This window comes from Lampetra planeri, chromosome 9 (assembly GCF_965212315.1).
Source record: "Lampetra planeri chromosome 9, kcLamPlan1.2.h2, whole genome shotgun sequence".
NCBI lineage: Eukaryota > Metazoa > Chordata > Hyperoartia > Petromyzontiformes > Petromyzontidae > Lampetra > Lampetra planeri.
The window spans coordinates 3,617,526-3,642,660 of NC_136115.1; the positions used below are offsets into that span (position 1 = coordinate 3,617,526).

Sequence of the window (25,135 nt, forward strand, 5' to 3'; positions counted from 1 at the left end):
CCAAAATCCTTTCAAGGGGGAGTAAATTACAGGTTTGAGGAATCTGCTTTGAAGGGGCGGATGAGTGGGGGCGTGGTGGTGGTGGTGGAGTTTGTGGTGCAATTCCCCCCCCCCCTCTCTCCTCTTGCCCGAGGGACTATCTCTGCAGTCCTTTGTCCCGCAGACACAACCGGCACCACATGGGGTCATGGGACACGGGTTATACCCCCTCCCTGCACCCCCCCCCCCGCTCAAATAAGCAGACTGGGAGGGTGAAGGGGAGAGGAAAACCTCAGAGAATTTAGCGAAACTGAATTGACCTAATGTTAGCAATGTACGCATTGTTATTGATATTAAAGACGCACTTTTACACACATGCCCTTCGCTGACCCTCGTGGTGGAGGTCAAACAACCCCGCCGTGACCGACGCAACGTGGTGGAAACTTGCGGATGTCTTCATCCAACAGTGGACTGAGAATGTCCGGTGACGATGTTGATGATGGTGATGATGACGACGACGACGACGACTTTTGGCGCTGTGAAAATAAGATCGATAGTTGACCCAAAAAATATAGACTAAATATTTCATTAACGTGCAATACGTTAAGAAAGTAATCATCATTTACAGCACTTTGTGTTGGTCACGGGGATTGCTTGACCATACTTCCTGGTCGGTACACGTTGACGAAGTGGGAATGGGAAGATCAGAATCGATTCACATCTCAACCACAACCACCACCACCACCACTCGTTAGCCGTGGTCAGAAATCAAACTCTAAAGACCGCCAGCTCCCGTAGCGCCAACCACTAGCGTCTCCCCCTACCCCCGTTCCCCTGTGTACTACTAATAATTTTAGGTACAACAAAAAAACGTGGGCAGCTTTCAGGTTTGCGAAATCGCTACAACACGCAGTCTGTAACCCCGCCGTGTGCCTCATCAACACGTGGGCTCTCGCAAGGCTGAGCCTCTGGACACGCCGTTGTATTATGCTCTGGAGTAGCCGCGGCTCGAGGGGCCCTTAGACATCGATTTGAGTTAATCTTGCAGAGTTAAGGCATTAAAGACAATGAGGTAATGTCCCCCCAGTTTTTGCGTGTGTGTGTGCGTGTGTGTGCGTGCGTGTGTGTGTGTGTGCGTGTGTGTGCGTGTGTGTGTGCGTGTGTGTGCGTGTGTGCGTGCGTGTGTGTGTGTGTGCGTGCGTGCGTGTGTGTGTGTGAATGTGTGTGTATGTGTGTTTGCGTGTGTGTGTATGTGTGTGTGTGCGTGTGTGTATGTGTGTGTGTGTGTGCGTGCGTGCGTGTGTGTGTGTATGTGTGTGTGTGCGTGTGTGTGTATGTGTGTGTGTGCGTGCGTGCGTGTGTGGGTGTGTGCGTGTGTGTGTGTGCGTGTATGTGTGTGCGTGTGCGTGTGTGTGCGTGTGTGTGTGTATGTGTGTGTGTGTGCGTGCGTGTGTGCGTGTGTGCGTGTGTGTGTGTGCGTGTATGTGTGTGTGTGTGCGTGTGTGTGTATGTGTGTGTGTGCGTGCGTGCGTGTGTGCGTGTGTGCGTGTGTGTGTGCGTGTATGTGTATGTGTGTGCGTGTGTGTGTGCGAGCGAACGCGCGCGTCCACGTGGAGTCGGCAAATATCGCGAGAATATTTTTTCAGTTTCAAGTTTCAATTATTTGGAATAACCGTCTTCTTGGTTCTTTCGGTAAAGTCACGTAGAAGGAAAATAATAAAATAATAAAAATAAAACATAATAAAATAATTCTCACGACGTTTCGGCTACAACGCAAGCAGTCACCTGAGGACGGCTGCTTGCGTTGTAGCCAAAACGTCGTGAGAATTATTTTATTATGTTTTATTTTTATTATTTTATTATTTTCCATCTACGTGACTTTACCGAAATAACCAAGAAGATGAATCCCTGCAGTCACGAAAGCTTTAAATCGAAATGGAATAACCCTGTGAGCAATTCGGCTCTTGATTCGGGTGCAACCGCAACAAACAATACAATTGCAAGATACATTTAAAATGTACTGCGCGCAAATTGAAACATCCCCTACATAAAAAACAATAAAACTTTCAGAAAAAGCACCGTTTGTTTTGGGAAAAGTTAGCTCAATATTCCTCCTCGAACGAGAGACTGGACCTCTTGTGTCGCTTGCGTGCAGAGGAGTGTACACACGCCTGTTCTAAACACACACGACTACTTTCACAGACGCAAATATGAAGCAATTTCCCCCTTGCATTATTACCTCTTTTTTTGAATTTTTTTTTCGTTAAAAAAACCACGCCAGGCCTATCGACATCCATGGTACGCACCAACATGCGCTCCCGCACGCAATCACTACGACATAAACCTCGGTTTTATTTCTGCCTTTGCCCCCCCCCCCCTGCCGCTCTTCCAAGACGGAAGACTGCACCGCGAAAAAAGAACGCGCACCAATTATTCCACGTCCTCACCCCTCCGGTTTATAATTTGTATCAAAGCGAGCGCGGGTTACCTCACACTTTTAACAACGCCAACCACGCTAATACGATTCTAATTATTAGAGACAGAGGGAGAAATAAGTGTCGCTTTCCCCGTTGGCGCGCCCCTTCATGTCCGACCAAAAAAAGAAACCACGTGAAATTTCGCTTGCCCCTTCTGGAAATAAAAAATGAAACAAATAAAAACTGGGTGGAAAAAAATCCTTTGGCTCGAACAGCGGTGAGGTACTATTGTGTGCACACGTGTGTGTGTGTGTACACACGTGTGTATGCGTGCACACGTGTGTGTGTGTATACACGTGTGTGTGTGTACACACGTGTGTATGGGGAGCGGTGGTGGAGCGGTTAGCGCGCTGCGCTATGAACCTGGCGACCCGGGTTCAATTCCCGCTCACGGCTAACACCAGTGACGATTATCTGAACCGGTCCTGGGCCTCCCCTAGGTCGACTCAGCCTTAAATGAGTACCTGGTGCGGTGTGTAAACATCGCCACTGGGGAGACAAAGGCGGTCGGGCGTGGTTGCTGGCCACCCACCCCCTCGTGTACCGTTCCGGCCTTCATAGGTGCTCGCTAACAGCACTTGCGCCCTACAGTCTGTTAAGGCTATACGGGGGATCTTTATCTTTGTGTGTGTGTGTACACAGTAGTCCGGGCAAGAGACGGGCGGGGAGGTGGAGCAGTGGAGGAGCGAGGTGGGATGAGTGGCTCTCGCAAATTGGGGAAGAAAATCGTACAGGTGCCTGCAGGAGAAGGTTTAAAGGTTTGTGACCGGTCCTTCGGTTCCCCTCCGTCTTTCATCGCTTGGCCGGGCCCTCATTACAGCACCCGGCGTTTGATGTGGGCCACGCGGTGACCTTGCTTATCTGCGGGCTTCACACTCGTCTTGACGTGGGGTTTTGGAGGCGTGAGGGGGGGGGGGAGTTGGCGGCTGAAATAGGTGGGTTGAGTTGGGAGTACGGGAGATGGGGACGAGTGGGTTGGTGGTGGTGGTAGTAAGGGGGTGAGTGGGGGGAGGTGAAACACTCCAGCATGCACCTGCGAGCTATAATCCCGAGTGCAGGTATTTAGACCGTCGTGGGGCGGTAATACTTGACCTACCACACACACGCGCGCACACAAAGATCCCCCGTATAGCCTTAACAGATTGTAGGGGCAAGTGCTGTTAACGAGCACCTATGAAGGCCGGAACGGTACACGAGGGGGTGGGTGGCCAGCACCACGCCCGACCGCCTTTGTCTTCTTAGTGGCGATGTTTACACACCGCACCAGGTACTCATTTGAGGCTGAGTCGACCTAGGGGAGGACCGGTTCAGATAATCGTCACTGGTGTTTGCCGGGAATCGAACTCAGGTCGCCAGGTCCGTAGTGCACACGCACACACACGCACGCACATACACACGCACATACACACGCACATACACACATACACACACGCACACATACACACACATACACACACGCAAGCGAAGCCCTTCTTGCCTCGTCCCTCTCTCACGGCACGCGCGCGCCTCGTGAACAATCCGCTCGCGCGATGAAAGTTTCACCGGCGAATCTTCTCGGTTTCGTGGAAGAAAACACATTTTTCACGGACCGGGGGGGGCCTTTCCCCCTTTTCATTCAAAGAAGCTCTCCAGCGACGGTTGTTTTTTTTACTCATTTTGGCTACTAGGGGTAAATGATACAATAATGGGGGCGGGTTCCACGCGCGGACTCACCGCTCTCACCTCCTGCTGCTGTGCGGCCCGGTTCCTAACAGGACACGGACCAGGCACGGGGGTAGGGGACCCCTGGGTTGCGGGACTTTGCCACGGGAGACTTTCAAGCGCCTCGTCTCGTCAGATCGCCTCTCAATGAGAAGCTGCCACTCACCCGCGCGTTGCCAGCCACTGGGGCGTTTGTATTGTTTTTGGTGTATACTCATATTGCATTGTCAATTTGGCCTTGTAATTAAAATGCTCGCAAAATATACTACGTTAACAAAATAGGCTTAGTATAGCCTGACCGTATCTCATGGAGACTAAATGGACGATCACAGAAACACGTGCGTGGCAGAAATTTAAATGAACATCAGGTGATGCAAATGGTTAAAATTGTGTTCAAATTATTACCGAGTGCAAATACCAATGAATGTTTACATCCAGAATGGGTTCTGTACGTAAAACATTAAATTATGGGTGACAATGTAGTCGTTGATGTTAGAGATCGTTTTTCTCTCCCTATGGACTGTGTGTGGAGCGGTGGCGTCGTGGTTTGAACACTGCCCTATGAACCCGGTGACCCGAGTTCAGTTCCCAGTCACGTCTAACATCAGTGGCGAGTGATTTATTAACCATTCCTGGAGCTCCCCCCCCCCTCCAACCTTCACCAACCCGCGCTGACCAGAGCGGCCAAATGCGGTCAAACAACCCCCATGATTGAAAGGTTGCTTCAGAGATCACTTGCCACTGATGTTAGCCGTGGCCGGAAAGTGAACCGCAGGTCACTAGGTTAATAGCGCAGTGCGCTAACCACTGTCCCACTGCCCTACCCTAACGAATGGAGATCGAGACAATATGAAATTGAGGCGTTAATACGTGATAAGTATCACCACGATTATGGAAACCTCATTTGCTAGTAAAAATATGATAATTGGTTTTTTACCCTTATATCTGGCAACAAAACTGACACCTTTTTACAAGGAGTCATGTTTGCATAGACCGCAATACCTGCAGTCATAATGCAAACAAAAAACATAACTCTGATAATGTGCACTGTCCTTGAAGTTGATTGGTCCACACCCGAGACAGCTTTCCTTAGAGCCTAGTCTCACATGGGTTGGACCAGATGGCGCCAAAAGGCACACTATGACTGCAGGTATTGCGGTCTATGCAAACATGACTCCTTGTAAAAAGGTGTCAGTTTTGTTGCCAGATAGAAGGGTAAAAAAACAAGTATCAGCTCCAGAGGTGTTCGTTGCTTTTTCTTGACGTCGCTCTCTCTTGGTCTGCCAAGCAGGTGTTTCTTTTCTCCTCGCCTCTCCCCGAGGCCTCTATTCACAGCAGCTCTTCGTGTCCCGTTCGCAGACATGTTTGAAGCGAAGGAGGACTGGGCGACCAGTGGCCCGCGTGCCTGATGCCAGCTCGCCGTACAAGACATCCTCGGGTATTCTGCCATCCTGCGCACGTGTCCCAAGCCATCTCAGGCGTCTGTGACTGAGTAGAGAGTACACGCTGGGAATGTTGGCCATGTTGAGGACTGAGGTGTTGGGAATGCGGTCTTGCCATCTGCTACCGAGGATGCGCCTGAGATATCGGAGGTGGAATGTGTTTAGTCGATGTTCTTGATGGGCGTATGTTGCCCAGGACTCGGACCCATCGAGGAGGGTGCTAAGGACTTTGGTGTCGAGCGGTAGGGATTTGTTCTCCCACGCTCTTTTCGCCAACCTGAACATAGCTGTAGACAACTTCCCAATGCGCTTGTCAATCTCTGTGACAAGGGATGAATTTCAGGTGATGGTGGACCCCAAGTAGGAGAAGTCCTGAACAGCTTCCAGGGTGTAGCTGCCAATGTTTATGGAAGGGAGTTGTCACTGAGCAGCATAAACCATCATGCAAACTCCGGTCATCCTCGCACCAGCTTCTGGCTGGACAATGGGCATCGCGCGCTTTCAGATGCGCTTCTGCGGCCGTCTGGAATGCTCTTCCTTCCAATAACAGAAAGCCACTGGAGCTAAATCTAGATTGAAAACTAATTTTTTAAATCGTTTATATTAAGTTCACTTGCGCGCTTGCTTGCTTGCTTACGACCTTGCAAATCTTTCGGTCGTTTTTTAACCCACTTCCCGTGATGCAATCGAGCTGACATTTTCCACACAGACTCGTTGTGCGTGACAATTAATGTTCGTGAAAAAAAATTCCAAAATTTTACACTTTTTAGGACAAAAATATTATATTTAATTACCAATTGCTTAATGCTGGCATGCAATCATCTGACCCATAGGTGGCAGCCATCTCGAGCCAGAGGACGAGAGGACTCTAGGCGCCACGCATATAAAGGATTTATAGTGAAAAACTTTGTTTTTACGGGTTAATTTTTTTAGAACTGCTTTTTGTGTTTAGTTTGGTGTCCTTCTCCTGCACTTCCGATTAGCACGGTTGGCTACGTACGGCGCAAAAGAAGTTCATACATTCACTGAACCTGGTCAATACGTGAACCAGAGCGAGATAACATGTACTCTGTCTTCACGCTCTAAATCACAGGGTTAGTCATCCATTCCGCATATCTACACATATGGATTCATTCTATTTTTATTTGGAAATGACTCTGGTGGATAATTATAAATGGACGTGATCGACAGTACACTGACAAAGACTCACTATGTAGCCTTACAGACACTAGGGGCAAGTGCTTTTAGCGAGCACCTATTAAGGCTTGCACAATGCACGCTGGTGTGGCCCGGAACAAGTTCTGGTGTATCCCATCTCACCAGGTACTCATTTAAGGCCGAATTTACCGAGGGAATGCTCATGGTCATTTCCGATGTCACCTACCACTGGTGTTAGCCATCGCCAGGAATTCAACTCGGATAATACTGGTAGGAACCTCCTGGTTACACCAGCCCACAGGGGATTATTGCGTCCGTCCGTCTGTCCGTCGTGCATCCAAAAATGGGAGGGGTGGGGCTGGGTGGAGAGGGGAGGGTGGGGAGGTGCTGGGTGGGGAGGGTGGGGAGGGGCTGGGTGGGGAGGGGCTGGGTGGGGAGGGTGGGGCTGGGTAGGGGGTTGGAGGGGTGGGGTTGGGTGGGGAGCGGCTGGTCACCCCGTGGTGCCCTTATAAAACTCAATGTTTAACCTACTCACGCCGGCTTGTGCCCGCGCTCACAAGTCGGCCATATTTGCGGAATACACCACGCCGCCGTTGACCCTGGCCATTGACCGAGCAGCCCAACGTTCCTACCAGCTCCCTCCGCAGGAATGTGTTTTGGTTTCGCAGTGCAGTGTCCACAACCCAGTGGCTCGAATCACTGTGCGACCTCGGGTGGCGAGCGCATATTTACAGCAGTCTGCGAATGTCACTTCATCAAATTCTCTCTAAATGTATGTAATTGCCAGCGTGAGAATTGAGTGAAGGTAGAAAAAAAACGAGTCGGTGATTTGTGGCGTGAATAGAAAACGAACCACGCATAATCATAGTATCATGTCTTTTCAACTTCAAAACGATACAAAACTCAGAGGATTGCCATCGTATTCCTTTGTTCCCCAATTTCATCGCGAAGCTCGCTTACATTATGTATGCTGCCTAATCTTGATTTGAAGCTTTCGTGACTGCAGGAATCCATACTCTTTGGTTATTTCGGTAAAAGTCACGTAGGTAGAAACATAAAAATATAATAAACCGCTTGTGTTGCGATCGAAACGTCGTGATATATTATTATTATATGCTGGTCTTGCCTGTTTGTTTATTGGCAATTGTATCTCTCGCGGATTAATTTTTTTAAATATCCAGGCCACAAAACCTGCGTCATTCGCCGCGGTGGGCTCAGTGATGTTTTATGGGGGGGGGGGGGGTGTGGGTGGAAAAATCATCGTGCGGAGACGCAGCTAACGCCAACGGGTCCGACATTTCACTGCGGGTTCTTAAAAAATATCCGCGCTCGTACCCGGCCAGTGAACTTTGCACCCGCGAAGCCCAAATCAAAAGAGCGAATTCAAAGTCTGCAGCACTTTACATGTTTCCAAAACAACTTCCTTTCCAAACGTATAAATGGGAGGGGGGGGGGGAACTCATGAAAGACCATTGCAGAGTATTAGGTAGTGGCTCTTCCTAAATAGGGGTGCAGGGGGCATGCCACGGGTGCCACCTGGCTCTGACAGCGCCGTCTTGTTCAGCCAGGAGGATGATTTATGAGTTCGCGCGCATTGGGATTTGCGTAAGAAACAGCAGCCCCCCCCTCCCCCCCCCCCCCAAGCTTTCTTAGTACGATAGCAAATGTTACGTTTATTTTCATTTTATTGTTGGCCAAACGGCGATGTAGTTTACCAAGGTTCTTTTTTGTCCCGTGGTTGCACCGCGCGCGTTTCGCCACCACGCCGACGGGAGCCGCTTCATGTGCTCTGGGAGCTGCTCAACTTAATTTCCTGAAGCTTTCGCAAGCACGTGCAGCTAGTCGTGGGACATGACGATTGAGTGCTGTTAGCGAGCACCTATGAAGGCCGCCACGGCACACGAGGGCGTGGGTGGCCAACACCACACTCGGCCGCCTTTGTTTCCCCAGTGGTGATCCTTACACACCGCATCAGGTACTCATTTGAGGCTGTGGCGACCTAGGGGAGGCCCAGGACCGGTTCAGATAATCGTCACTGGGTGTTGGTGACCGTGAGCGGGAATCTAACTCGGGTTGCGAGGTTCATACCACAGCGCGCTGACCGCTACACTACCGCTCCCCTCGTGGTAGAACACATTCCTGCGGAGGGAGCTGGTAGGAACGTTGGGTTGCTCGGTCAATGGCCAAGGTCAACGGCGGCGTGGTGTATTCCGCATATATGCCCGACTGTAAGGTCGGGCACAAGCCGGCGTGAGTAGGTTACACGTTGAGTTTTATAAGGGCACCACGGGGTGACCAGCCCCTCCTCACCCAGCCCCACCCCTCCCACCCAGGCCTACCCTCCCCACTCTCCCCACCCAGCCCCTCCCCACCATCCCCACCCAGCCCCACCCAGCCCCTCCCCACCCTCCCCACCCAGCCCCTCCCCACCCAGCCCCACCCCTCCCACCTCCCACCCAGGCCCACCCTCCCCACCCAGCCCCTCCCCACCCTCCCCACCCAGCCCCTCCCCACCCAGCCCCATCCTCCCCACCCAGCCCCTCCCCACCATCCACTCCCCACCCAGACCCTCCTTCCTCACCCAGCCCCTCCCTGCACGACGGACGGACGGACACAATAATCCCCTGTGTAACCTGGAGGTTCCTACCAGTATAACCCTACATTACACACACAGCACAACCACGAAGTCCCACACAGCAGCGATTTTACTGCCGACTAAATGTGCCGATACGAAGTCTATTACTCTGCGAAGCAACTTCATACGCGCACGCGCGCACAAGCGCCGAGCACACGCACACACTCGTATAATGTATGGGGCATTGTATTCTAAACATGTGTGCACATGTTTAGGATGTAATTCTCGCATTGCGGATTAAGGCCCTCCATTGTTCCCGAGTGACCCAGATGACGTTACACCATACGGCATCTCTCACCGTAATTTGTGGCGGTATTTAGCACTTGTTTGTGCTACCGATTAACATTGTGCTTTGTTTATTCTTCGCTCCAAGTCGTCTCCTTCAGTCACTCCGAGCCAAGTGAAAAACGCACTGCGGTCTTTTAAACCAACGCAGCATGAAACGAAAAAAAAAACCAGCCGAAATGTGCGCAGACTTTGGTTAGGGGGAAACTTTTTTTTTCAACTATAATTTTTATTTCTTACACGCGGCGACTCTTGCCAACATCCCAGGGATCGTGGCAGAGGTGGGACAAAGTCATTGTTATGCAAGTCCAAGTCGAGTCGCAAGTCATCAAATTCATGACTCGAGTCTGACTCGAGTCCAAGTCACATGACTCGAGTCCACATCTCATAGGTGGGACAAAGTCATTGTTATGCAAGTCCAAGTCGAGTCGCAAGTCATCAAATTCATGACTCGAGTCTGACTCGAGTCCAAGTCACATGACTCGAGTCCACATCTCATAGGTGGGACAAAGTCATTGTTATGCAAGTCCAAGTCGAGTCGCAAGTCATCAAATTCATGACTCGAGTCTGACTCGAGTCCAAGTCACATGACTCGAGTCCACATCTCATAGGTGGGACAAAGTCATTGTTATGCAAGTCCAAGTCGAGTCGCAAGTCATCAAATTCATGACTCGAGTCTGACTCGAGTCCAAGTCACATGACTCGAGTCCACATCTCATAGGTGGGACAAAGTCATTGTTATGCAAGTCCAAGTCGAGTCGCAAGTCATCAAATTCATGACTCGAGTCTGACTCGAGTCCAAGTCACATGACTCGAGTCCACACCTCTGGATCGTGGAACAGTTGGACATTGTGAAGCACGACTTTCCTTTTCACCAAATATCATTTTTTTTTCTCTCTCTCTAACTGTTGCCGTTGGCAATGACCGACGAACACAGCCGCAATCAACCTCATCGACTCCGCTACGACCGCACGCCCTGCCGTCTTGGCAGGGCGCGTGTAGCGAAGCAGACGGTAACAAACACACGGTAACAAACACACGGCCTCAATTTCGCAGGAGGGGCCAGATGTTCATGGAGGAGATGAAGCGATGAAATCGGATCGTGTGCAAGGTGGATTACCACCACATCGCTGGATTGTGGGAGGCCTTCATCCGGCAGTGGATAATGATGAGATGTACCATATTTTTCAGATTATATGACGCACTTTTCCACCTGGATTTTAAAGTAACCTTTGGGGGGGGGGGGGGGGGGGTGGGGGGGGGGTGGATCTCACAAGACTGTTATGCGTGCGTGTGTCAGTGGGGAGCGGTGGTGCAGCGGTTAGCGTGCCGCACTGCGAATCCGGCGATCCGGGTTAGATTCTCGCTCACGGCCACCAACACCATTGACGGATTATCTGAACGCGTCGCGCGCCCATCCCCTAGGTCAGGGGTCTGCAACCTTTAAGACATAAAGAGCCACTTGGACCCGTTTCCGAAGGAAAAAATAAACTGGGAGCCGCAAAACCATTGCAACTATTAAAACAAATATAACACTGCATATATTGTTTCTTACCTTATTGCTATATACAGGATCATGCAGTCAGCTGTCAATCTGAATAAAAAAAGGACTTTTTCACTTAACAATGTAAAATATATTTTTGCAAATTAATAGCTAAATTACCTGGTTAATGGGATTTTTGCTCCTGAACCTCAGTGCACAGTGTCTGCACATCAGGGCTGTAAGACGTCACCTTCATTTTCACACAGGCTTGCAAGCTGTCATCTGTGAGGCGTGATCGATGTTTGTTTTTAATATAGTTCATGTTGGAGAAGACCTGCTCACATACATATGTGGAGCCGAAGATCGACAGGACTCCAAATGCATACTTTTTCATGTTTATATAAGTGTTGGAGATGGCATTCCATGTTTCGAATACAAGTTTGTCCTGTTTGGGAAGGTTTTCAATATCACTCCATTTATGATTCTGAGCCAGAATGGCCTTCTGACGGGCAACATCCTCAAGAGTAGCGGTCAAGCATTTGAACTTGGACACCCATATATCTTTGTCGGCTATATCGGCCAGTTCCATCTCAAGATCAGGTTGACTTACACCTGCAAATGCAGTCATATTCAATAGGGATGGATCGATCGCCAGGGGAGTGACAGGGAAGGATAATGTCGTTTTTTCCTCTCTGAACTCACAGAATCGTTTCCCAAACGAACTTTGCATTGTGGTGATTGCAGACTTGAAATATTCCAAATTTATCGTATCATGACTTTGTTTGAACTCTCTCAAAGAGGGAAAGTGAGACAGTGTACCTCTCTGTAAATCTTTGACAAACACTGTCAACTTGCGCTCGAATGCCAAAACCTCCTCCAGCATGTGCAGGGCTGTGCCTCCTTTCCCCTGAAGGGTTGTATTTAGCGTGTTTAGATGTGCTGTCATGTCTACCATAAAATGTAATTTTTCCAGCCACTCTGGCTGTTCCAGCTCAGCAAAGGTGAGCTCTTTGCTGCCCAGGAAGGTTTTTACTTCTTCCAAACATGTGACAAAGCAACGGCAACGTTATTGCCTGTCACCGGGCGGGCAGTGTGGAGCGGAGCGGCGACCTGTCAGCAGCGGCAACGCCAGAGCAGGTGTCACAGTGCGCCTCCTCCCCTCGCTAGCATCCGCCCCGGAGCCACGGTCAAGGTTCAAAAGAGCCGCATGCGGCTCCGGAGCCGCAGGTTGCCGACCCCTGCCCTAGGTCGACTTAGCCTCAAATGAGTACCTGGTGTGGTGTGTAAGTATCCCCGTTAGGAGATACAAAGGGAGTCGCGGCTAGGTGCTGGTCACCCACTCCCATCGTGTCCCGTGCCGTGTCGGCCTTCGTAGCTGCAGGCCGACAGGTGAAAGCCTCATGGGAGATGTTCGCCTTTGTGAGTAACCAGCAGATTGGATTAACTTCACCACTCTCTGAAGCATCTTATGATGCAGAGAATACCGCAAATCCCTTCAAAAGGAAAGGTGCGGAGGGTGGCGTCTCAAACTTTTCATCTTGGCAGCGTATTTCAAACTATTTCAAAACCTTTAAACGGTGGTGGGGGGTAAAAATGTTATGGTTACGATCCGATATTAAATAATAACGTCGAGTATAGCAGCACTACGTGTGCACGTGCAACATTGAGTGCTTCTGTTGCTGAGCGCACGAGAGAGAGGCGTTAGTGGGAGCGCAAAACAGCACCGCGTGTGGAGTTTGTCCTCCGCAGTGCGAGTGGCGTAGTGACTACATTATCAGTGACGTAGTAACTACATTATCAGTGGTGTAGTGACTACATTATCAGTGACGTAGTAGCTCCATTACCAGCTCAGGGGATGCGGCAATTGTTCAGGTGGTGGCCGCACTGGTTGATGTGTCTCGCACGGTCGCACCTCGAGGCTGTTTTGTTTCGCGTCTCCTCTTGCCTAAGCACATCGTTCAGCTCACGGTCTCGAACATTTAACGCTGTAAGTGGCCGCTGCGTCTTCGCAAGCCACTACAGCTCCGTCTCACCTCTTTGGTGGAATATTACGCTCGTGTTCTAATTAAATTAAAATTAAAAGTGGAAAGCAAATGAGAGCATCTTCATTCAATTAGATTTAAACCGCATTTTAAATTCGTTTTTGTTCTTTTACACCGTTGTTGAAAACTTCTCTCGTGGTGGTTGTCAAGGGCCCCCCCCCCCAACTCGTAACTCTGGCCACCAGGGTGAGAGGGGGGGGGGGCAAGGCACCCCCTGCCCCTAGGCTCGTTAGGCTACTGGAAAGGTGTTTATTTGAGTTGGCTTCGTGGAAATGTGGTCAGAGGTGGATAAAATGACCCCGTAAAGGAAACGTGTTAAAGGGGGCACTGGTGTTTCGTGTTAGGAGACGTTATGATTTCTCTCGCCGTTCGCACAAATATCTTCACGAGAGAGCGGGGGAGGGAGGGGGAGGGTGGAAAACACCATTACCTCCTCGTTTGGCGGTGAGACAATCATTTTGACAAATAAACAAGACCAGCCAAAATAAACGTTGGCGTTGGAGGAATTACTAAATTTAAAAGCGCAGCAGTAGCAAAATTAGCGACGTCGTTATTGTCGGAGCAGTCAAACCGCGAACGTGAGCGTTTAGAGCGAACGTCATTTAACAAGTGGTCGGGAAGAAACGCTTTCACGTAAATGTTGGGTGAAATGTCAGATTTTTTGGGAGGGGAGGGAGGTGAACCACCACATCGGTTTTAGCTGCGACGTCAAGTATAGTTTTTGAAAGTAAAAGCTTGGCAGTAAAGTTGGGGGGGGGGGGGGGCGGGGAATGGTGGGGGTCAATCATTTGATTTTAACACGGAGGAGGGAAAAAAAAACCCCGACGACTTTCATGAGCAGCCTGCAAATGCCACCGAGTGCCGTAAAGGGGGCGAACGATTGAAAGCAATGGAAACTTACCTCTTGACAAACACAGTAAACCGCACAAAGCCACTTCTTGTCTGCCAAACTTACTTCAGTGCCGCATACAATAGCGGCACTGTACTTAAAAGCAAAGCCATAAATGAAAATTAAGAAAGCTTTGCCAGTTTTTTTTTTCACTTATCAAAATGTGCGTATTTAAAAAAAAACAGTGCATAGTTTGTGTAATATTTTGTGTTTGTACAATTTATTAAGAGGAATTTGTTTTTAACTAGTTCCATGCGCTGCCTTCAGGTTCGACATGGAATGGAATTTAAACGCTGCCCAGTATGCTGAAATCGGCACGTATGGTGCAATATGGTAAATAATATGTGCAGAGAGCTCCTGCAATGCTGATAATATTTGCCAGGCAGAATCAAACACATGTACAACATCCATATTTGACACTAAAAGTAAACATTTTTATTTTATTTTACCAGGCGAGATCCCACTGCGATCTGGCCACAATTGTTAAGTCAACGAAGTGGCCTTATCATGTGGAAATGTATAGCAGCCAAACACTACAAAACGCATTTTGATTCTAAATGTCGAGGGAAAACCCCGGTAAAAAAAATCCAAATATACAGCAGGCGTCAGGGTAGGAACTAACCCACGACCTCCTGTATACCAGGCGAGGTAGTTAACATCTCGCCACGTTCGCCCGCTTAGTAAGAGCATCTTTACTCGTACGCTGAACTCTAGCCTTGAGTGTATAAGTAAACGAGATGCAAGCGCTATTCATCAATCAGGGACACTTGGAAACATTTGGCCACTGTCTATCCATCACGTCCGAATGTGCTCATGTGCATTGACACATTCCCTTCCCAAACAAAAACAGACATTTGTTTGTGACCAGGGCTACAAAGCCTTCCTAAAATGGGAAAACTCATTGGCCGAGACACTCAATAAATAAACCGCAGAGTAATATTATCTGGTTAATAGCCTTAAGAAAATCACTGCAATTAAAATCTACTTCCTCATTAATGTATGTCTAGGCATCGCGTGCAATTATATAATTTCCCCACTTAATTAAAATTGAATTATGGAACCCCCCCCCCTCCCCCGGGGGTGAAGATGGCAGTTTCAAAATATTCCACGAAAGACAATTCGGCTTGTGTACAATAATTTGCAAATTAGGCTTCGCAACCTCTCAGCGCGGGTTGAAAAGCCGCGACACTTTACGCTCGCAGGAAATGCCGCTCCAGTGCAGGACTCCGAGCGAGATTAACCCAAATGCTCTGTGGCCCAACTGGCCCCCGCCAAACCCCCCCACTGAAACACCTGGAGCACGTTCGAGCGGGTTGTTTTGTTGTTGTTGTTGTTAAGTGCCATAAGGAGGCAACAATGGCAGTGCCCAGATCTGCACCAACACATGAAGCGGTGGGGGGGTTGGGTTGGTGGTGTTGGTAATGGCCTGGGGCGCACAGTGCAAATACCACGGACATTTTACTCTTTGCTTCGCCAGTTTCCCCCTGCCACGTTTCATTTCCTCGGCTCGCCGACGCCGCTACAGCAACCCTGCTGCGAGAGGCGCTGCGAGCGCGACCGGGGCCTGGGTGGAGGTGTGTGCGGGGGGGGGGTGTTGGAAGCCCTACACGCTGTCAAGGGAATGTCAATGAACCAAAAACGTTCGAATGAATGGAGGCCGGAACGTGCGAATTGCAGAAAAAAAAAGATACGCGAGCGAGACTTGCGTAAGCTCCGTAGATTATGAAGATTTAAAACCACGTTGCTCAAAATCTGTGAAAAAAAAAGCACGGTCCAATTACGGCGTTTTCGCCTCCGCGATCACGCAATCGATAACCTCGCCCAGGCGGGTGGTGTTAAACGATGAGAGAGACAAACAGGGCGGAGGAGGAGGGGGGGGATGATGAAGATTTTATTTTTCGATTTAAAGCTTTCGTGACTGCAGGGATTCATCTTCTTGGTTCTTTCGGTAAAGTCACGTAGAAGGAAAATAATAAAATAATCAAAATAATTCTCACGACGTTTCGGCCACAACGCAAGCAGCCGTCCTCAGGTGAAGACCAGGTCTGTCGAGGAGACAGCGTCTGAATACAGCGTCTGAAATTAATTCAGACGCTGTCTCCCCGACAGACCTGGTCTTCACCTAAGGACGGCTGCTTGCGTTGTGGCCGAAACGTCGTGAGAATTATTTTATTATGTTTTATTTTTATTCTTTTATTACTTCCCTTCTACGTGACTTTACCGAAAGAACCAAGAAGATGATGAGTTTGTTGCGACGCTGACAGACCCGAGTCGCACGGGCCCGCATGTCGCGCCGCTCGCTGGGCGACACCACGCGACCCTCGGAACTCAGTCGAGGGCACAGCCCTGGATTGTCTAAATCTTAGGGATCATTTGGGATTGTCTAATCTTAGAGATCATTGGGGACCCCCCCCCCCCACGCCCCCACACCTCCCGCGTTGCAAAATATCAAAAGGGTAAAAAGTGAAGCTTTTCAAACCAAGATAACCTTATCACACTTCAATTGCAGTGCCATGTGTTTCTCCAGCTGCTAATTTGGCGCGGGGAAGGAGAGGGGTGGCTTTCACTCGTACATATTATTATGACGGCAATTCAAACCACATTTTAACGGGGCAATTTTACTCGGTGGTGTATTTATTTATTTACTTACGATGAAGAAAAACACGGAATGTATTCGTGTTTTTTTGGTTGGATCACATGAATTTATAAATGTGTCGTTAAAACCCGCCACCACCCGACACAGCCAACTAGTAAGGGCTGTCACGTCAACAGAACGTGGAATTTTGTCACTAGTACAGCACACCTGTGTGTTGGAGAGCCAAGCAACAACATCAACAATCTGAGTGCTGTAGTGGCTTGGCCTACTCTTTCACTCTGGCCAGACATCTTGGAAGGCGGTGGCAGTACTCACACTGTACCCCACCACGCGCTAACTGCCGATCGTGTCACCATTCATACTGCTGGCTTGACAGGAGGCCGGGGTTGGGGGGGGGGGGAGATTGAATAATCTTGCCCAATCGTTTCAGTGCTCAAGTTGAGGAGCATTCATTAAACCGCAGGGATATAATATGAATACATTCCACGTATTGTTGTTTATTGTTAAGTGGTCGCAGGAAGGAAGGCCCTTCGTTTTTGTTTAAATGTTTCGCGAGTGGCACAAAAAATTCAAAGAGACGCGCCGCACACTGCTCTGCTCGCTTGTTCCGTAACAATTTCAACGTTTTTTTTTACGCAAACGTGACACCGATTCCCCACCGCTACTGCCTAATGTCAAGGATGCGACGTATCATCAACGCGCCACCGTGCACCATCGCACCGCCACCGCCATTCACGTCTTCAGCGCTGTCGCCAGATTCAACGTCAACGACGGTCAAGTCACGCAGCGGCAACTGCAGAAGCAGCAACACATGCTGCTGCTGATTTTTGCTGCAGCAGAAGCTGCTGCCGCTGCTGCTTCGCACACGCGCGCGCACAACGACGCAATCGTCGCTGATGAACGAACGCGTGAAAACCGCGACACTTGATTTAGGTCTTCTTGGTTCTTTCGGTAAAGTCACGTAGAATGGAATTAATAAAATAATAAAAATAAAACATAATAAAATAATTCTCAAAAGTTTCGGCCACAATGCAAGCAGCCGTCCTCCGGTGAAGAACAGGTCTGTCGAAACGTCGTGAGAATTATTTCATGTTTCATTTGTATTATTTTATTATTTCCATTCTACGTGACTTTACCGAAAGAACCAAAAAGATGAGTCCCTGCAGTCACGAAAGCTTTAACTCGAAATTTGATTTAGGTCGTTTAGGTCATCGCCGTTTGCGCTTTTACACAGGAGATGAGAGGGGAGGGGAGGGGGTGGCATATAAACAAAACTTGTGGGGGGTTCCGTTGTGTTTTACGCTGTAATAACGGGGCCATGGTGGTGTGGTGTGGCACCGCAATAACCCGGCGAATTAGTTTTTTTTACGAGCTATCGGTGCGTTAGAATTTTAAAAACACACACGGTTACAAAAAAAAACTCGTATAACAACAAATCGTAGAAGAATCTGCCGGTGAGGAACGCCCCAATTGGCCATGAATCTCTAAGTCGAGTTTGGCAATGAATGTCTAATGTACGGTGCGAAAGAAGTTCAACATATTGTACGTACGCTGACGAACCATCACCGACTATTGCGGTGATGTAGGGTCAAACGAATCTCACAACTGACACGGTGTGGTCAGATCTTCATCCGGCAGCGGAGGGGCACAAACTGCAAATTATGATTGCTATACGACAATTTTATCTAAACTAGTACGCGTGAAAAATAACGTCTGTTTATTTTTAGTCGTGGACATCCTTTAAAAGGTAAACCGTTTTGCCGAGAACTACTTCCAAAAGATAGAATGTTGAGAATATTTATTTTTGTTCCTGGGTTTTGTTTTAACACGTCTAATCTTTACGGATTTCAGCTGCCATTCCTCATAGGGGCCATTGAGTGCGGGCGCAAAGATAATGCTCTAGTGGCTACACGACTCATTAATTCATTCCATTAACACACATGACTCACATCACCGCTGAGCCCATGATTTGCGTGACTTAGACATTCATGAGGCAATGTTGCCTTCACTTAGACATTCATGAGGCAATGTTTGCCGTGACTTACACATTCATGAGGCAATGTTGCCCTGTCTTAGACATTCATGAGGCAATGTTGCCTTGACTTAGACATTCATGAGGCAATGTTGCCTTGACTTCAACATTCATGAGGCAATGTTGCCTTGACTTAGATATTCATGAGGCAATGTTGCCTTCACTTAGACATTCATGAGGCAATGTTTGCCGTGACTTACACATTCATGAGGCAATGTTGCCCTGTCTTAGACATTCATGAGGCAATGTTGCCTTGACTTAGACATTCATGAGGCAATGTTGCCTTGACTTCAACATTCATGAGGCAATGTTGCCTTGACTTAGATATTCATGAGGCAATGTTGCCTTGACTTCAACATTCATGAGGCAATGTTGCCCTGTCTTAGACATTCATGAGGCAATCTTGCCTTGACTTGGACACTCATGAGGCAATGTTGCCTTGACTTAGACATTCATGAGGCAATGTTGCCTTGACTTGGACACTCATGAGGCAATGTTGCCTTGACTTCAACATTCATGAGGCAATGTTGCCTTGACTTAGATATTCATGAGGCAATGTTGCCTTGACTTCAAGATTCATGAGGCAATGTTGCCCTGTCTTAGACATTCATGAGGCAATGTTGCCTTGACTTGGACACTCATGAGGCAATGTTGCCTTGTCTTAGACATTCATGAGGCAATGTTGCCCTGTCTTAGACATCCATGAGGCAATGTTGCCTTGTCTTAGACATTCATGAGGCAATGTTGCCTTGACTTAGACATTCATGAGGCAATGTAGGCCTCGACTTAGACATTCATGAGGCAATGTTGCTGTGACTTCAACATTCATGAGGCAATGTTGCCGTGTGCGCCGCGTCCTCGTGTACCGTATCGCGAATGGGTGCAACAAAACAAATCCAATGCAACTACAAAAAAAATCCATGACATTCACAAAATCATCCGGCGTCGATCGACAGTCGCCGCACAAATACAAGACGCTGACTTTCTAGTTTTGCGTAATTGATCGTTTTCTGCGACTAAAAAAGTCACCGAGGTGCAAACATTCCCCCAAGGAGCTTTCCCCTTCATTAATCATCTCATTGGCGCCACAATAGCGTCTGTGTTACGTGCGCGCGCTGCACGCAACAGGCCAAATCACCTGTTTCCTTGCCGAGCCACCAGCCTTACCAGCAGCACCGGCGCGAAACGTCACCCGAGTACAAGAGCCAGCTGCTGTTACTAATTGTTTGATGATCATCATCGTCAGCAGCAGTATCATCATGATGCTGCTGCCACACATGAACCACAGTGCCTTGCTGCATGAACCATCACGCGAACTCCGCTGATCCTCCAAGGAGCGGCTTTTTGGCTGGCCACCGAACAGAGACGGCGGTCACCGCATCGCACGGCGCTTTCAGATGCGCTTCTGCGGCCGTCTGGAACGCTCTTCCTTCCGATATTAGGAAGTCACTGGAGCCATGCACTTTAAATCATCTATATTGACATTTTTTAATAATGTAGAACTGCTTTTGTGTTGAGTGTGTCGTCCCTTCCCCGGTTGGCGCTTCTTTGCGGTTTGAGGAGCGCTGGACAATTGAAATCCTCATTTTACGAGCCCTTTTTACGAAACAATAACCAGTCAGACCCGAGGTGGTGTGACGTTTTTAACCTTCTTCTGAAATTATTACACACATGTCAAACAACAAAAAAACCACGTTTCTAAGTAAAGTGTGTATATTGTAATGATGGAGTGTTGCCCAGTGTGCCCGCTTAAGTCCTGAAGTGGTTACATGACCCTGCATCTCTCATCGTCTCATTTGTTTATTTAGGTAGAGGTTACAGATATGGGTTTTTTTCTCAGTGAGAAACTACACCGTGAAAGCTTGTTCTGTTTGGTTGGAAGTAGTCTATGTTTCATGCTCAGTCAACTGCTGGATAAAGGCCTCCCCCGCAAGCCGTCACCATCTCTTGCAGTTTGGCGATGCGATAAACCAACCCAGCACCTGCCACACGGAGCCGACTTTCAACTTAAGCGTCATGTGCTGTGCACATCCACTGCTGATTAAAAAAACGTTACAAAAGCAATGGCGAGTCATATTCTACAATTATTTTAAAGTAACTCCGGGAAGTTCCCATGATTGCCGTGCCCCTCCCTTAGGGGTCGAAATAAAGAGCGATCTTGCCAATAACATTGGGTGACACGGGAGCGTGCGTTTAACAAGGCTGACTGCTGATGAAACCCAGAAGGTCAAAACCGGTCCAGAGTTTGCGCGCTTAAAACAAATTCTGCTTGTTGATATTGGTCTGGAAAGCAAAAAAAAAGTAGGCAGTTCGACTTTTTTTTTTTGTCATTGATATTCGGAGGCATAACAACGCTTTTGCTCATGCGCATTTGTACCCATCATGCTCCGCGAGTCCTTTGTCTCTCCATTTCCCAGGATCTCTTGAAGCAAGAAACAAAAGGGACTGAACAAAAACAAAATACAGAACAGAGCTCAAGCTCCAAAATCACACGGACGACCTGTAACCCCCGCGGCAAGGCACCACCTCCTTCTGTTTTCTGTCAGGGCCGGGCGAGCGAGATGAGGACAGACGCGGCACGGGATGGATGGTAGAAGGCGGCTGGGAGAGTGCGTGGGCCCGAGCCGCGCACGTGTTGCGTGCATGCGCCTTGTTAAGAAGAAGAAGTGCGCTCGGGTACATTTTTTGCACTTGCTATTGAAAGCTGTTTGGCATCACTGTTGCCGTACTCTGCATTTTTTTTTGGGCACGATTTGTATTTTTTACAATAGAAGTAATGTTCATCTTCTTGGTTCTTTTTTTTAGAAGCGACCTGGCCGCAAATGATCGCCCCAATGAAGTGGCTGATCATGTGGAAATTTTATCACAGCCAAATATTCTCCACGCACATTGATTCTACATGTGGAGGGAAAAATCGCAGGACACGGGGAAAAATCCACGCAATCATGGGGAGATCATAAAAACTTACAAATATATAGGCATAAGGGTTGGGATCGAACCCACGACCTCCTGTATACCAGGCGAGGTAGTTAACATCTCGCCACACACACACACACACAAGTTCGTGTCTTTACATTGCCCGGGACAAATACACGTCCGCGTTGTTTATCCATTAGAACTCTACACGAGCGCAAATATTTACATTAAAATAACGGAAACTGGTGGTGTGCGAAGAGATTCGAGGGGAACCATATGTCCGCGCAATAAAGTTCAGCAAATTGATTTTTTTCGGGTGTTTTTTTTTCGGTGCGTGTGTGTAAACCCACGAACGCTCGATACATTTCCTTAGGTCGTGTTTATGTGTGGGGGGGGGGAGGGAACTAAAAGACTCGAGGCGTGTGTTGAGTTTTAGCGACTGCTGCGAAACGGGAAACGGAGCATCAGCAGCAGCAGCAGCGGCCTCCACTCACTTGGGATGCATGGTGAGGAAGGAGCGTTCCGAGTCAAGGGGTTAATGGTTGCCCAGAGTAAGTTGATGGGATAATAAGAGGAGGAGGTGGTGGTGGTGATGGTGGTGGTGGGGGCAGAGGATGTCATTTGCTCGGGGCTGTGATTTGTTAGCACGGCGGAGGTCTGGCTATGACATTCTTCCACCTCTTTTCCCTCAACCCCCCCCCCCCCTCTTTCTCCAACGGCAGCTCAACTCGTGCTGGCTGAGAACTCGGAATTCATTAACGAGGCGACGCCGGTGACTGAACAATATTTGACTAATGCATCCTGCGGGACTCCCAGGGGTGAGGAAATGCCCGCCGGTTCCACAATCAGTGACCCCGGAGAGGCCGCAGAAATGAGCTTCGTCTTACAAATCTTCTTTAAAACAAACCACTTCGCTCCACTTTATTCGGAGCACTAAAATGTTTGTTGTTGTTCTACAGAAATACTTTGCGAGTGGCCGGACAGAAAAATTTCGTAAACTATTGGAAATGTTAGAGGGTCGCTCACCAGCGAATCGCTCTTTGCAATGCTGGAAGGGTCGGATGAGATCTATTTCAATTCCCGGAGAACACGTTCACGGGCCTTGTTTTTGCAGGCTTAAGGGACTGCAGGAACTACACGAGGCTATAGAGAACAGACAACGTCTGGAGCAATATCCACTTCGCGCAGATGTGGACTCATTCAGGAGGCCACACACACACACACACGCCCTTATCAGACATGATCTATCCGCGACTGGATGAAGGCCTCTCCCCACATTAGCCCCCATCTACTCGGCAGGCCTCCCAATGCGCGTGTGCTTACTCCATCCACTGGCTGCCATTGTGACGTCAGCTATCAACTATGTTGATACACGCTGATCACGTGTTGAAAGCGCACACTCGTTCGCGTTCTTCAGGTGTCATTGCGCATTGTTTAACCTGGGGTCGTCAGGGGTGCTGACCATGAACACCACGGGAGGCTCCCATGGTCATTCAAGTGAAAGAAAGAAAAATCTTCAAATGAAGCCAGATTTAGGTGGCGTGGATTTTGAGCATCCACAAAGCGTGTCTCTCTCATTTCCGCGCGCACGCGCACCCACACAAGACAAAGCTCCCCCATGTAGCCTTGACAGAGACTCTAGGGGCAAGTGCTGTTAGCGAGCAGCGCCGATTAAGGCCGGCACTGCACACGGGGGCGGTGGGTGGCCAGCAACACGCCCGACCGCCTTTGTCTCCCCAGTGGCGATGTTAACACATCGCAACGAGTATTCATTCGAGGCTGAGTCGACCTAGGGGAGGCTCAGCACCGGTTCAGTTCAATCGTCACCGGTGTTGGTGGGAATCGAAGTCTGGTTGTCGGGTTCATAGCGCAGCGCGTTAACCGCTCCCCTAACGCTCCCAAACAAAGACAAACCCCCCCCCCACCTCATATAGCCTCAACAGACTGTTGGGGCAAGTGCTGTTCGCGAAGCATCCATGAAAAGGCCGGCACTGTGGAACAGGAGGGGGTGAGTGGCCAAACACCACGCCCGGCACTCACATACACGCCAGCACATACGCACACACACACGCACACACACGCACACACAATCCCCTTCTGTGTGAGCAGCGCTCGCTAGAAAGAGGAGGCATGATTCTGCGACTCAAAGCACAGGTGTGTCGCCATTGTATCGACTCCCATGTCCCATCAGCCTTTCACGGCGACAGCGACCGCCAACTCCCTTGTGCGCCACCAACCACCACCACTCACCCACCACCACCACCACCACCACTCACCCATCTTCCACCACCACTCACCCAACAACCACCACCACTCACTCACCCAACAACCACCACCACTGACCCACTACCACCACCACTCACCCACTACCACCACCACTCACCCACCAATCACCACCACTCACCCAACAACCACCACCACTCACCCAACAACCACCACCACCACTCACTCACTCACCAACCACCACCACTCACCCACCACCACCACCAACCAACCAACCACCACCACCGCTCAACCAACCACCACCACCACTCACCAACCAACCACCACCACTCATCAACCAACCACCACTCACCCACCAACCACCACCACTGACCACCAACCAACCATCCACCAACCACCACCACTCACCAACCAACCACCACTCACCAACCAACCACCACTGACCACCAACCAACCACCCACCAACCACCACCACTCACCAACCACCACCACCACTGACCACCAACCAACCAACACCCACCAACTAACCACCACTGACCACCAACCAACCACCCACCAACCACCACCACTCACCAACCACCACCACCACTGACCACCAACCAACCAACCACCATCGACTACCGTCCTTGGGGTTCTGGTTCCCGTGTAACTTCGCTTGTGTAGCCACCAAGGTGAGGTTTGTGCCGGGCATACAAAGAAAACCCAACCTAATTAGCTTCTGGGAGTCAAAAAAATGTTTTGCGCTAGAAGAGAGAGAGAGAGAGAAATGAAAGAGACCCCGTCGTGAAATTCGAGTGCAGTCCCTTTCAGCTTGCGCGCAGCGACAATGAAGAGCGCCACATCTGTGGCAACCATTCAGAGTTGAGTTTTTAACTTGGCCCGAGGGTGGCAGCGGCAGTGGCTGTTATTCATATGTACAGTGCGCGCGTGCGTGTGTGTTACACTTCTTCTTACGCACCCTATGTAGCCAACCGTGCCGAATCGGGAGTTGCGCGGGAAGGACAACCACACAAACTACCAACGCACAAGGTGGAAACTCGGCCATTTGGCAGAGCGGAAGGACGCGAAGGCTGCAAATGAGAAGATTGAGAGTTCGCATCGTGATCGCGAGTTGATGGTTGATTTAGTGCTCAACCCTCGGTGGGATCGATGAAGGGAGTGCAAACAGTCGTGGAAGACGTCGTTCCGATGAATCGACGACTCACTACCCCCACCATAGGAACGTGGAATGTCAGCGCCCTACTCAGGGCTGTTGACGGGAGGAGAGTGCCACCGGT

At 49.4% G+C, this 25,135-nt stretch overlaps 1 protein-coding gene and 1 long non-coding RNA gene across 2 annotated transcripts in view; both read left to right on the forward strand.

Moving 5' to 3' along the window:
• The window catches only part of LOC144720578 (AP2-associated protein kinase 1-like), a 253,435-nt gene that overhangs the window by 90,498 nt on the left and 137,802 nt on the right, over positions 1-25,135 (forward strand). The gene's annotated exons all lie outside the window — the stretch shown is intronic.
• LOC144720573 (uncharacterized) lies at positions 5,515-21,941 on the forward strand. The gene is made up of 3 exons (XR_013585777.1): positions 5,515-5,595; positions 21,266-21,395; positions 21,525-21,941. It is a non-coding gene; the product is annotated as an uncharacterized LOC144720573 (long non-coding RNA).